We start from the raw sequence: 15,579 nt of genomic DNA, 5'->3' as shown, positions 1-15,579 counted from the left end.
TTCGACAAGGTATTTTCGTAAGTAATATCATAAGGGCATCTAATTTTTCCGAAAAGAATCGAAAAAACACGTTGCTAAGTAATATTTTGACAAGAAGCATGAGTGCTGGTGGCAACAAAAATCCGAGTCGAAGACGAGGATTTTTGCACCTGCACGAATGCTTTTTGTCAAAAAATATTACTTTGCAATGTGTTTTTTCGATTTTTTTCACAGGAAAAATTAGATGCCCGAATGGTATTTGACAAGACTATTTCCTGAGTAACAGATTATTCTGCATGTATAGGTATTAATTTGAAAACTGAAAAACAGATACTCAATTTTATTTCATCCAAAATACTACAAATTTAATTATTTATGGTACAATTAAAATATAAATTGCAATTTTGGTACACGGTAGGGGTATTGTTTGAAACTTTTGTTGATTCATTGAAGATGTGGAGTATAGGTACATAATTAATGTAATCTGTTGAGTGAGAAGCGGGAGGAGTGACTGCAGGATCTTCTGTTTTCTGCTTTTTAGCTGGAGGTTCTGAGGCGTCACTTCTAAGGGTGTTTATGATGTTGGAGTAGTGCTCATTATCCATTTGCAGATAAGGTTTAATTCTGGTGTCCTTGGAAATAATAATTACGTTTGTTTTCAAAGGTATTGTAATTTTTGGTGACAACAACTGTCAAGTTTTGCCGCGGGTAAACGCGAATAAACTGCTGACAGGTCCTGCCAAACAGTTTTTCCACCTAGAAACCATTTGTAATTCAAAATTGCGCGTTTCTGATTGGTGCAAATTACGACGAGGGAAATAGTCGTAAGTAATTGCACAAGTGCATCAAAATTACCGATAATTTTGTATGACAGCGTGTTGTCATGAAAACTGCAAGAGTTCATTTTCAGTTTTGGAGAAAGAGCCCGACACCGAAGGTGCAACTGTGTAAAATGCATAGAAACTATGCATCTATGAACAGAACAATTATCGCAGTGCTGTTTCGCTTCCTACAATGCAATTATCGCTATAATTTTCGATAATTGTTCTCCATATACATAGAATTTTTGACAGGAGGGAAATATTCAATTTAATTCGTTCATTCTGAATCTGGTTCTGAATTGACTCCAAATTTGATTGATTTGAATATACATATGTACAGGGATGCTCGGATTTTTGGTGCTTTATATGCGACAATTATGCTTATTAACGTAGCCTCCCAGATGAAAATAAACCAAATTACTGAAGTTGATTTTTTGATGAAAATCAATCCGCCTAGTATAATTCGAAATCATTTGGTACTTGTACATTTCTTCAAAAACGATATGAGCCAGATACGGGATATTCGATTCTGCCGTACCTGGCTTGTGTAGTTCGAAACAAGCGAGATAGGTCAAACGGATAATTTTAAATTCTGCAGTTTTTACGAAAATATCAAAAAAGAAAAAAAATTATAATTTCAGCCCACTGATAACAAAAGAACTCAAGCCGGTCGATCATCAGAAAAGTCGTACATTCAATTCGAAAATTGGGTCCTTGAAATTAATCAAAATCCGGATCCGGATTTTCATCGAAAAATGATTTTCTGGGATGAGGCCCATTTTCAGCTCAGAGGATAAGTTAATAAGCAGAATTTTTGCATTCGGGCTTCTGAAATTCCAAGAATGATTGTTGAAAGATCTTTCTATCCCCAACGTTTCATTTTTGGTGCGGTTTTTGGGCTGCAACACCATGGTCAAGTGATTTGACCTTACTGTGCAACCGTTACAATTTTTTGTGATTTGATACCGTTAGACTTTTTTTTTTGGATCCACCTGAAAGAAATTTGTGCCAATGTTTCACAATCGATTCTAGACCTTGAAAAAAAAAATTTTCAAGGTAAAAGGAAAATTTCATGAAATGTATAGGGTGTTTTTTTTCGAGGTATATAACTTTGAGTCGGCATTACTGTTCAAGATGGCGACGGAATTCACAGCTGTTAAGTGATTTATTCTCAGTTTGGTTTGGCAATTTATGAATGGACTCACTCCTGAACAACGCTTGCAGATAGTGCAATTTCATTTCGAAAATAATGGTTGTGTGCGGAATACGTATCGCGCACTACGTCCATTAGCGATGAAGCGCACTTCTGATTGAATGACTACGTCAACAAACAAAACTGCCGCATTTGGAGTGAAGCTAATCCTCACCGTTACATCCAGAAAAACTGACTGTTTGGTGCGCTTTATGGTCTGGTGGAATCATTGGTCAGTACTTCTTCAAAAACGATAATGGCCAGAACGTTACAGTCAATGGTGATCGGTATAGAGCCATGATTACTAACTTTTTCATTTCTGAATTGAACAACCATGATGTCCAGGAGCTGTGTAGCTGTGGTTCCAACAAGACGGTGCATGTGACATGTCACACATCTCGTGCCACAATCGATTTATTGAAAGATACGTTTGGTGACCGCCTAATTTCGCGTTTTGGACCTGTGAATTGGCCTTCAAGATCTTGTGATTTAACACCGCTAGACTACTTTCTGTGGGGCTATGTGAAGTCATTGGTCTATGCGGATAAGCCACAAACCCTTGACCATTTGGAAGACAACATTCGCCGTGTTATTGCCGATATACGGCCACAAATGTTGGAAAAAGTCATCGAAAATTGGACGTCCAGATTGGACTACATCCGAGCCAGCAGTGGCGGTCATATGCCAGAAATCATATTTAAAATGTAATGCCACAAGATATCTTGCGGATGAATAAAATTCATGTCAATCGAATAATCCATCGTTGTTTTATTGCAATTCAAAATTCTATAGCTCTAAAATAAACACCCTATATTTATAGTGGTGCAACTGTAGCCATAGCGCCCATTTGGCAGATATCCTTTTGCATATTTATCGTCATACCTTCTTCTTTACAATGAAATATACTGGTTTTTTACTTCAAAATGAAATATCTTATTGGAAAACCTATTACTAGGTAATTTTCTTCAGATTCTCATCTTGAATAATCTATAGTTCCGGTTACACGAACAAAATAAAATTCAAAACATGGCCTGCATTTTTTATGTTAATTTTCAAAATCTCTACCACGTCTGCTTTGTTATCTCGGAAATATTATTTACGTAAATTCTTTTCGATTCTCTTCTTGGGTTTTTTATCGTTCTAGTTCCGCTATCAGCACATGGTTTCAAATTTTCATTCTAAATCCAAATGCAAATCGTTCTTTTTTGAAATTTTGAAATTGAAAGTAAATCAAAATTTCGGCTGTATTTACGAAACCTCAAGTCAGATTTTGACCATTCTATACCAAATAGAATAGAGATTATTCGTTCATTATTCCTAGTCTACCAGAACATGTCAATAAATACTCATTTATTGACATTCAAAATGACAAAATGACTCTTCCTTTCAGGGATATTTGTATGTTATTATCAAATGAATCAATTTACATCTTTTTGTGAAATCAAACAAAAAATACTAATTATCACTTACTGCTACAACGGACACTAAAAACCCTGCGATTTGTGTAGAATGGAATAGAAAATCACATAAGGTAATGAACATCATAATCGAGTTGAATATCTGTCGATCCCTACAAAAATAAACATTGAGTATCAATTCATTAAATATATTAAAAAAAATTAAAGACTGAAAAATAGTGTAGTTATAGAAACCATACACTAATACACAGAATCTTCATAAACATTCAAAGAAACCTTTCGACAAAGATGTCGTCATCATTTGAAACTAAATCTCAAGTTTATAAAGATTCGTTTTTTCCGTATACTAATTGAATAAAGAATAATAAGAATTATAGAATATATGAATACGCACCTGATTATAGCCTGATGTTCCAAAACGCAAGTCCTTACCAAATTGAAATAGTTCTCTCTGGATGGATCATTTTTATCAAGGAACAAACTTGGATTCCTCAGAACAAACTTAAGTGTTTTTATTCGACAATTGAGGTACAAAACCGGTGCCAACACTAAAAAATCACTAGAAATCACGATAAAACCTACCGAAATGGCAACAAAATTCAAATAAATATGCGCCATTAGGTAATACTTCTGTTCGTCAAAAGGCATCCAAAAATTAAAAGCGAAGGGTTTTTCGATAGATGGTTCTGCACCTCTATTTTTCAGGTAAATGAACAAAGATATCAGAATATTGCAAATCAAAGTGCCACCCATAGTCTTCTTATATAAATTGATAATCTTATACGGATGACGTGTATGATGCAGGTAATTTTTTCGAATAATATCCAGAGATACACTGCTCAGATATTCATCGTTCATCAACATTTCGGAAATAATTTTTTGGAACTTGGGTGTTCTTGAAATCAAAATTTTCAGAAATGTGACAACTAGAGTCAATGTTGCACCAAAGTTGAACCCGAAATCCGGAAGGTCTTTAGAATTTTTCGTCAGAAGAATGTATATCGTCAGGATATAAAGATAATTGATCAAAATCAAATAGCCATAAAGGTTAGTAGTTTTAGTTGGATTCGAATTCCAGAACCCCGCATAAAAAAATTGATTGCGAAAACTTGTGAATAACGGCGAATTTGACATTTTACTAATTCAATTCTTTATCTGTTCGCTGGTTTCTGTGTTATGAGCTGTAAGAGATTTATTGGCCCAACCTTACAGCAGTTCTCGATGGTAGGTATAATAATGGTATGGTATGGTATGGTATAATTAGGGAGGTTCGTCTGAAAATCACAAATTCTTTTCATGATATTTCGTGCTAAGAAAATATGTTTTATTGAATTGATAAGACGGATTTTTCTGCAATTAGTTATTTATGTCCCCCAATCTGCTTTAATAACGCAGGTTGTTGGAATAATCCAATAGTAGGTACGAAAATACTTCCTCAATAATTTTTGTTTTGCTGTTATCAATAATACATGATTTGAATAAGCTTGTTTCGGAATTCAATCTTCTTCATTTTTCTTGGCTGGAGTTGATTTTTAAATTTGATTGAACGTATTTCAGTTCATGTTGTCCCCACTGAATCTTTTAGAGAAGATTAGCATGACTATAACTATGACTGGATACAATGTTCAATTACACTGATCAACAATTGCTAGGGATCACTTATGAACTTCTCTTCATTTGTATTTTTTTCAAGTTATCTCGTGAATATCTGTACATTATATGTTCTCTAAGGAAAAAGTAAGATGTTTTGAGTTGATTATATCAAAGTCTTCCTCACTTCATCGGCTCTTGTTCACAAAATCGATTATTATCTGTAGGCTGTTACAGGTGGAGTGAAAAGCAATGTGGTATTTGTTATTAAATCTGTTTTTTTCTCTCGTTCAAACACATAAGGTGACAATAATTGAAGAAATGAGAACAATATCAGCTTATCAGTCATGCCGAGATGACGTTTGGCTCCTGTGCAACTGGACCAAATCATACGGTGGATACAGGAAGGTTTGTCCCAGCGAGAAGTGTCCCGGCGGTTGAATGTTTCGCAAAGTGTCGTTAGTCGGGCTTGGAATAGGTTCATCCAAAACGACTCAGTAGCTTATGTTCATGGGGGAGGTCGGCAGCGCAGTACAACAGCTGCCCAAGATGGGCTGAGGAGCACCGCAATTGGACACTTGAAGATTGGAGCCGATGTTTATTTACGGATGAGTCTAGATTTCGTTTGGTCAACTCCGATGGACGTATTCTTGCTTGGAGGGAAAGAGGTCGAAGGTATGCAGAACAGTTTATGGTACCCACAACAGCTTTTGGGGGAGGTTCTATATGTGTATGGGGAGGCATTTGTTTGAACCAACGCACAGAGTTGGTTGTTCTGCAGAACACCACCATGACCAGCCAGAGATATCACGATATGATTATTGAACCCATAATTGTTTCGTTTGCGGCTGCCGTGGGCGAGAATTTCATTTTAATTGACGATAATGCCCGTCCACACCGTAGTCGTCTGGTTAATGAAGCGCTAGAAACTCATGCTATTGATAGGATGGAATGGCCAGCTCGCTCTCCAGACATGAATTGCATCGAACATGTCTGGTCTGAGATGTCTAGACAATTGTCAACCTTAGAACAACCGATCAATAACCTGGAGGACCTTTCTAACGCTTTACGGGATATTTGGACGAATTTGCCCCAAAATTTTATAAATCGTTTGATCGAAAGTATGCATCGTAGGGTAGAATGCTTGAGACGAGCTCGTGGGGGACCAACTAGGTACTAGCTTAACCGAAACTTCAGCCTTCTTGTGGTTTCATCATAAAATTTTTATGTTATTCAAACACAGAATTCTGAGTGTTCCTAATGAAGTCTTTTTTTCTCTCCAACTTTCCATTTTTTCATTCTTTTCTCAAGTGAACCATATTATCAACTGAAAATACTCTGATATCTGACTAAATTTATAATCTTGGTGCGAATATTTCAGAAATAAATTTAGAACAAGTAAGTGATCCCTATCAATTGTTGAGCAGTGTATATTCAGTTTTGGGATCTAGACTGGAACTTAAGGAAGATCTCACATATGATAAGTTCGTTCTAAGAATTGTCATGATTCAAAATCTCAATTGGTCTAAAAGGGGCCACGCAATCATTTTTGGATCTTTCATTTATTTATACGTTTCAGAATATCATTCTGGCTGTAGAATAAATTAATTTGCTATATTCACAATATTTCTGCAGAAACTTGTTATTTTTTCACTACTTTTTCTTACAATATCTACAAATTATCTGTACTTTCTAAGTTAATACTAAGTTATTAGTTTAAATTTGTTCTTGCATCTATCTACAAATTAGCAGTACTTCTCAAGTAGAGGTTAATATTAAGTTATTAGTTTGAATTAAATATGATATATGATTTTGAGTTCTTGAAATTATTCAATTATGTTAAAATAACAATATACAATTACAATTTTTTCAGAGCATCGTTCAGTATGGCCAGTTCATTTGATATGTTGCCAAGTAGCATTTCCACCTGTGGTTTGGAGTCCAAAACTTCTTTACTTTGGGTGTGGCATTGTATCTCACACTAAAGGACCTAGGAATCTTCGCAGCATATTTATTGAAATAAAAATTAATCTAATTAGAGATGAAATATCTCCAAGTTTTTTTCTTAGAAGGGTATCGAGCACCTCAAATGAAAATTATAAAATTATTCCAATGTGAAACTGGGGTAGTAATATACTGCTCCACAAAAAGTTCACGAATTTTGTGACCGTTTCAAGTTGTCAATTCTTATTCTTGTCCACCATCCATCCATCTAAGTGCATTCTTTAGTTGAGGTTGGCGATCAATAAGGCATAACCTTATCTATCTTGAGTTCTATTCATTAGTTAGCTCATTTCAATCCATCAAATGTTCAATTATAAGAAATCAAAATATCTCAAAAATATCTAAATGGTTTTTCTGCGCCTTGTTTTATAACTTTTTCAGTTTAAGTCAAGTTCTTGTTGTTTGCTTTCATAAGAATTCTGGATAGTACTCATGAAAAAGAATCCCCTCAATATAAATATGTCCTCTTATTTTGTGAACAAATACCTAAACCAATCACTACACCCAGGGCCGGATTAGACTCATTTCCTCCCCTAGGCCAAAAACAATTTGCCGCCACTCTGAGTAAAGAGATTTAAAAAAAAAAATTTGACACGTGATTTTCGCAGGAGTTGCTTAAGACACTTGACTATCTGGAAATGAACCAATCTATTGTTTCAGAGTGTTTATTCAATAGTATTCTACATAACATTCAAAAGATTTTCAGATAACACCGCAATTACAGTTTTTATCATCAATTTAATGAAGATTTTCTTCTTGCCTTTTTTCCACGAATTTTTGCAATAACTCAGCTTCAATGCACAAAATGGCAAGATAATTCAAACACTCTTGATCTTGAAACATGCTAGATCACAAACACGATAAAATTCGCTTCAAAGTTGAAAATGACCTCTCTGCTTTGCAGTTCGTTGCAAAAGTGCATAAAACTATTCTAATTGTAATATTAATCAAAAAAGTTCACAAAATAATTTTGAATGACCGTAAAGTGAAGTTGATCGAGATAACAGACATTGTGAAGATATCATCTGAACGTATACATCATATCATTCAGGAATATTTTTACATGAGAAAGCTGTGTGCAAAATGGGTGCCGCGCGAGCTCACAATCGATCAAAAGCAATAAAAAATAATAAATAAAAATAAATAAAAAAAAAGCCCCTTTGTGTCCAAAATCTGATAGGCCTATTCGATTCCTCGGGCGAAATTACTAAGAACCCCAGTATCAGAATTCCGTTTTCCACCTGTGCGTTTTGGAGCACTCAGTATATTCATCACTAGATTACGGCACGCTTGAACATAGCCATATTTATATTATTACTTACCTTAAATTGAAGTTTTGATGATCTTGTAATTATTTTGGGCTTAGTAAGCTAGAAATATTTTTGAATTGTTTCCAGATTCCTCGGCATCGCTCGTTGCGAGGTGTATACAGGGTGGCCACTTTTTTAATGGGATTGTATTGGTAAATTCAATCCCATTAAAGTCTTATTCGACAGTAAATTATCCTCTATTTGGCGTAATCAGATTTCGTATCCAACGTTTCGTACTCTCTGGGCCACCCTCAACCTCATTTTTTTCAATACGGACCTGCATATTTTATGACACTTTTCAAAATAACTTCTAACGCTGAATTCAACGATATATCATACAATGTCATTCAAAGTTGATTTTCAGGTAATTTTGACCCTTATCCAATTTTCTTTGGGTCGGATCTGTATTACATTTAAGTTCCTTTAGTTTAATTGACAACATGCAATACATTTCGATAAAAAAATCAACTTACCATCTTGGACTTAATGGAACATATCAGAATCAAAGCAAGAAACCAGTAATAATCATTTACATATTTCAATTCATAATAATTTAACAAAAGTATCATTTAATGAAAGAAAAATCAAATGATTATTCGGAAGTAAATGAAAATTAATGAAGTAAGTGTTCGAAATGTCCACCATTAGGTAAAATGCACTTCACGGTTCTGGAACCCATACTTCTTATACATTTGCTTGTTTTGTCTCCTTGAGTACCTTCCAATACATTCTCAATCTTCTCGCGAGGAATCACTAGTTCTCGATTTTTTTTCTGGGTACAATTGAAATTGGTTCAGAACATTGATATCGTTGATAGACTTGTTTTTTCTTACATACACACCAGTAAATTTGGATAACAGTCAAAATCACCTGAAAATCTATTTTGGATGACATTGTATGATATATAGTTGAATTCAGCGTTAAAAGTTATTTCGAAAGGTGTACTGAAATATGCAGGTCCGTATTGAAAAAAATGAGGTTGAAGGTGGCCCAGAGAGTACGAAACGTTGGATACGAAATCTGATTACCTCAAATTGAGGATAATTCACTGTCGAATAAAAAATTCCTGTAACATTTTTTGATAATATTTGAAATAAAGTGGGAAAATAAGAAAAATCGAAATGACAAAATTTATTTTTCTTATATCTCAATAACCGGCCCTGATAATCTCGATTTGTTTGGACTGCTTGATAATGCTTCTATGCATGCAACTTTTTCTCCATTTGACCGACCTTCTAACTCTTATGTTTTTAAAGTTACCAATACAATCCCATTAAAAAAGTGGCCACTCTGTATATTTATATAAAAACCTAATTTTGATCTTTCGAATTATTTCGACTGGTGCTCCACTATTTTTTTCTTTCATATTTTTGGGCGCCCCTGCGGACATAGCGCCCGTGGCAAGTGCCACCTTTGTCACACCCTAGATAAGGCCCTGTACACCGTACCCTGTGTACCTACAACGATTATCTTCTGTTGGTATAGAGACATCAGTAGCGTACCCAAAGGGGGGGGGGATAAGGGGGATATATCCCCCCCAGGAGGAATATCCATTATGTGTTACAACCTTATACAGGGTGTCCCGTAAAGACCACGTCAAACCGATGGAGAATGTAGATCAAAGAATAACCCACCTGCTATGACAAAATTCCCATTATAAAAGTCTTACCGTTTTCGAGATATATTTTTTTTGAAAATAATGAATTTTTGCCCCTTTCAACAGTTTTATTATTATTATTATTATTATTATTACATTGGATACAGAGTTGAGTATAAAACTATAAAACTCTTAACAAAATAAAACCTAATGTGAAAAAATAACACCAAAACAATTCAGGAAAAACAACACATACTGAAACATCCGATATTTGAAAATATGTTTGACTTTATTCAAGAACTCTTGTCCACCAGATGTCGAACCCATTCTTGAACACGCTCACCGACGCAGCTCCAACAAAATCATGCGTTAATTGATTCCAACAGGCGATTCCAACACGATCACAAGCGAAGACAGATAACTCTTCGAATTTCGAGTTCATAGAAACAAGATTCGTATAAATGAGTGGCAACGTAATCAAGTTAGACTTCAATTTTTTGAGGACGGTATTTTGATTATCGAAGGGATTCCCTTTCTGTATTTAATAGTCAGGTCAGTCTCCCCAGAAGAACGTTTTCTTTCAAGCTCCTTGCGAAGGTCCTGAAGCTGCTTAATTTGAAGTGGCGTCTTATCATCATCTATTGAAATCCTCCTGTAGTTCTCAAAGGCAGCAAGGACCCGTCTATGACGTAAGATATTGGCAGGTACCGCCGGGTTCGAAAACTCCACCTTAACCAGTCTGGGCGCCCCCTGTCGCAAATTACCGAGTCTTCTGGTAGAGATCACATCGCTGGGTGAGCCGTCCCTGATCTTCGAAATAATATCAAGAATTAAAGCTTTATCTGTTGTAACATCTACTGACTCAGGAACATTTCGGACAATGAGATTGTTAGCTCGCTTAACACGATCCAGTAACTCGACTGGATTAACGTACAATAAAGAACCATCGGCTCCAGCCGCCGCTGCCGAGATGGAAGAACCAGCAATATCCTTCAAGGTCAACACTTCACTCTTCAATATAAGGCTAGCTTTCTCCAACGCCACAACATCAACTGACCCCAACTGATTCTTCAACCCCGAAACGTCCTCCCTCAGAACTGAATGGGAAGCTTTAAGGACAATGAGCTCACCACTGAATTGCTGCAATGATGATGCATGCTGCTTCAACATTTTGCCATGTGCCTCTACACTTCTTACACAGCTGCTCAGTTTATCTGAAAGCTCTTTCTGTGCTTGCTTAATTTCAGCAATATCTCTAGCGATACCGTCAAGGATAGACAATCTGGACAAAACTATGTCCAACTGATTCGATGAACCAGTGGTTTGGGACTCCGCTACACCTGTCTTACTCCGAAGCGGACGGGGATTATTGCTTTGCTGGCTGGACATTATTAGGATGATCGAACTCCGAATAATAAAAAAAAAAAAAGGATGAAAAACAAAGGATACACTCTTCACTCAGCCGAGGCCGATCGGTGAGACTTAAATAAACGTACAAGGTGGGCCTAGGATGAGAATAGGATGAAAGAAAACAGAGGATCAAAAACACAGGTGAAAATAAACAATAAGTCAGATCGGGTATGGCTCCCTTTAGAATGTGCTCGAGATTATCTCAAGCAACATATGCAGAGCGTCAGGCCTGAATCAATTAAAAACCGAGGTAACGAGGATTCAAAATAAACAATATAATTCAAACCAAAGCAATATCAACAGATAATACCTGAAGGAATCAATACAAATTATGTACGATCAAAAATTGTGGAAGTTTGTAAGTCACATAGAACAGAAAATGAAATTATCTTACGATAAAACACTCTGAATAAATCGACTAATCTTGGAGTACCACCGAAACGTGTTATCTCTCACAGGTTTTCACAATTTCACAATTTCATTTTTTGTTCTTACGGTTGGTACAATTTTACATCTTTTTGGTTAGTTTTTTGAGTAAATATTGCTGAAGAATGATTTTAACGTTTACATTAAAAACATCCTCCGAACATTTTAAAGGGGGGCTATGAGAAATATTTTTATTGGAAATTTTGGTAGTGGATTATTTTGTTCATGAAGTTTAGCCCATCGTAGTGGAAAAGAAAATGTACCGAGCTACTGCTGCACATTACACCACAATCTTATTATGAGTAAGCAAAACTCTTTGCAAAACTTCTTCAAAAGAAGGAAAATTTGAATTTTTTTTTCTTTATCCCCCTCCTAAGGCTTATGTCTGGGTACGCCACTGAGAGACATAATATCTTTCCTAGTGAACCACTTATGGATAATATTCATTATCCTTTGAAGGATGTTTGGGATGATCACCTAAGATTTACCTTTCGCTGATATAGCTCCAGTCTAGAGTCTAGATCGACGGCATAAGCCTAAACATCTACATAGCGATATGATCACTAATAGCTCATAGAGTTTCATTACATACCCGGCTTCAATACGAGCAAAAAGTTCTTTGGAATACCTAATGGATATTCAAATACTGTGTGTCCACAATTATTCAAATGGGTCTGTATTTTAGTCAGATATTTATCACAATCTGTTCATAGGTAATCCTAGGAGAGGGCTTTTTAGATTATTGATTTTCATTTCATTCGATATCAAACATTGTTATGTTTTTTTATGAATTCGAAATTAGTTGAGAATGAACATTTTTGTACATGAAATATTTTTGAAAAATTGAATGAAAACTTCCTCAGCTCTTTGTGATAGTTGATAACATAAGGCAACTTCTATTATACATAATCAATAATTTTTTTAGAATTATTGAATCTTCAGTGTTAACTTGAATTAAATGCGATAGATATAGTAGGTAATGATTGAATTCCTTTAATTAATCCATCAACCTGAATGTGCAATCAATAAATAATAATAAATGCATGATTCTCAATTTGTATTTCAAGTATTTCTGCAAGGTCGAATCTATTCGTCTCTAGTTTAGAAGAAAAGAGTGGTTAATGAGTAGACAGTTTTAGTAATCTGAAAAAAATTGAGTATATTATCATTCATATATTTTACAACAATAATTACTTATTCAGTTATCTTTACCTACCTTCAGAAAAAGTTCCAAATTGACCACAAAGAAGGGACCAACCGTCAAACTCAATGGTTGAACAGATCTCGTCATCATGGTGATAAGTATTTTTTTCGTTTTTTGATCCGCTTCATCCCAGTCACCCTGAAAAATCGCAGAAGAAATGGTACCGCTCTGAAAGAATGTTTTATTGAGCATTAATTTCGAGAATTCATTGAATGAATTAACTAAGCTAGATGAAAAGATATAAGTATATTATGATCCGCACTAAGTGTAGGTAACGGGTGTTTTTTTTCGAGGTATATAACTTTAAGTTGGCATTTCTGTTCAAGATGGCGACCGATTCAACAGCTGTCAAGTGATTTATTCTCAGTTTAATTTGGCAATTCATCATGAATAGACTTACGCCTGAACAACGCTTGCAACTAGTGCAATTTTATTTCGAAAATAATGGTTCTGTGCGGAATACGTATCGCCCACCACGTCCATTTTATTTTATTGAGCGATGAAGCACACTTCTGGTTGAATGGCTACGTCAACAAACAAAATTGCCGCATTTGGAGTGAAGCTAATCCTCAAATGTATGTCTAAACACCGTTACATCCAGAAAAACTGACTGTTTGGTCCGATTTATGGGCTGGTGGAATAATTGGTCCGTACTTCTTCAGAAACGATGATGACCAGAACGTTACAATCAATGGTGATCGGTATAGAGCCATGATTACGAACTTTTTCATTCCTGAATTGAACAACCATGATGTCCAGGAGCTGTGGTTCCAACAAGACGGCGCAACATGTCACACAGCTCGTGCCACAATCGATTTATTGAAAGACACGTTTGGTGACCGCCTAATTTCACGTTTTGGACCTGTGAATTGGCCTCCAAGATCTTGTCATTTAACATCGCTAGACTACTTTCTATGGGGCTATGTAAAGTCATTGGTCTATGCGGATAAGCCACAAGCCCTTGACCATTTGGAAGACAACATTCGCCGTGTTATATGCCAGAAATCATATTTGAAATGTAGTGCCACAAGATTATCTTGCGGATAAATGAAATTCATTTCAATCGAATTATCTATCGTTGTTTTATTGCAATTTAAAGTTCTATAGCTCTAAAAAAAACACCCTTTATAAAGAATTTGTTTAAACACGTGAATCTCGTTCGATACATCCTCTACGTTTCAAGTGATTTGATAATAACAATATCAATAACAATTTTTATTATGAATCTAACAATTATTATATATTTTATTTTGAGACCTTGTAAAACCTAAGCTTGGAGCTTGTACATGTTACAAGGATGTATAACGTGCTTTCTAATTGTTTTGTGTGCTAATTTGTAATTATATGATTGATAATTCAATCAAAAAATTTGCCGAATTAAAGTAGGTATAAAAACTTGAACTATAGCGAATATGAAGAGCTAATGAATTAAGATGAAGAAAAGAAAAAGCCAAAATAACAAAAATAAGTAACATAAAAAATTATTTTTGTTACCAATTTGTAACCATGAAGACGCAATTTGTAATTTGTTTCAAATCTTGCTTCCTATTCTTAGAACAAGGATTAATTGGCAGTTGCAAAAATATCTTTTTTAATTAGAAGAAAACTGTATTAAATTAATTACTACGTCACCGATATTCTTTGAAGTGAAGCGCTATATCAATTACAGTGCAGGATTCAATAAACATAATCATTGCAGAAAAAGTTTCTAAGTTATACACTGCGCAAAAAAATTAACGCACATTATGGAAATCTCAAATTTATTCTACAACTGAAGGTGTTCTCAATGATAATTATTTTTATCAGAATTATGCATGCATATTGTTTTATCCACTTTCGACGTTTTTCTTCAATACAGATGTTTTTTCCCAGCAGGAATAAAAAAAGATGAGATTATCAGATTTTGAATGTATTGGCTCCATTCTGAAATCAGTTGTTCTCGATCAATTCTATTGATCAATAGTTTTTCTTTCGTTTGATTTTCTACATTCAATCGCTATGCAACGCGAAACACGCAATTTGACCCAAGAGGAATGTGCCCAAGCGGTAGTTTTGCGAGAAGAAGGGTGGACATACACAAGAATTGCAGAAACATTTGGAGTTTCCCATACAAGTGTGTCCAGAATGTTGCAGCGATTCAGGGAGACAGGAATGAATGTCCGAATACCAGGACAGGGTAGACCACGGGTAACAACTGCCATTCAAGAACGTTACTTGAGAGTTTCTTCGTTGAGACAATGGTTTGCAACCGCTCGCCTCCTTCAAAAGCAGCTTGAGCAAACTCATGGGGTGCAAATTAGCACTCAGACAATAAGAAATCGCCTCAGAGAATATGATTCAAGGCCTCGTGTCGCGGCAAGAAGCCCAGCTCTTACTCCAGCCCATCGAAGGGCGCGTTTGGATTTTGCGAGAGAGCATCTCCATTGGGAAGAGGCTGATTGGGAAAGAGTTCTCTTCACAGATGAGTCTAGATTCTGCCTCTACCATTGTGATCGACGTTCCCTTGTATACAGACGTCCACATGAAAGATATGCTCAGTGAAATTTCCTGAATACTACTGGTTCCGGGGGAGGATCGATTATGGTATGGGGTGGAATATCTTTGACTGCTCGCACAGACCTAGTGGTC

At 35.6% G+C, this 15,579-nt stretch overlaps 1 long non-coding RNA gene across 1 annotated transcript; it reads right to left on the bottom strand.

The window, feature by feature from the left end:
* Positions 1–12,717: 12,717 nt before the first annotated feature.
* On the bottom strand, positions 12,718–13,103 carry LOC123682054. Its single transcript, XR_006747768.1, has 2 exons — positions 12,964–13,103; positions 12,718–12,890 (listed from the first exon to the last, which is right to left on the bottom strand). It is a non-coding gene; the product is annotated as an uncharacterized LOC123682054 (long non-coding RNA).
* Between the last annotated feature and the right edge of the window lie 2,476 nt (positions 13,104–15,579).

Source organism: Harmonia axyridis, chromosome 6, assembly GCF_914767665.1.
Source record: "Harmonia axyridis chromosome 6, icHarAxyr1.1, whole genome shotgun sequence".
Classification (NCBI taxonomy): Eukaryota; Metazoa; Arthropoda; class Insecta; order Coleoptera; family Coccinellidae; genus Harmonia; species Harmonia axyridis.
Note: the sequence above shows the minus strand (reverse complement) of the source record. Positions and strands in the feature narration are given on the sequence as shown.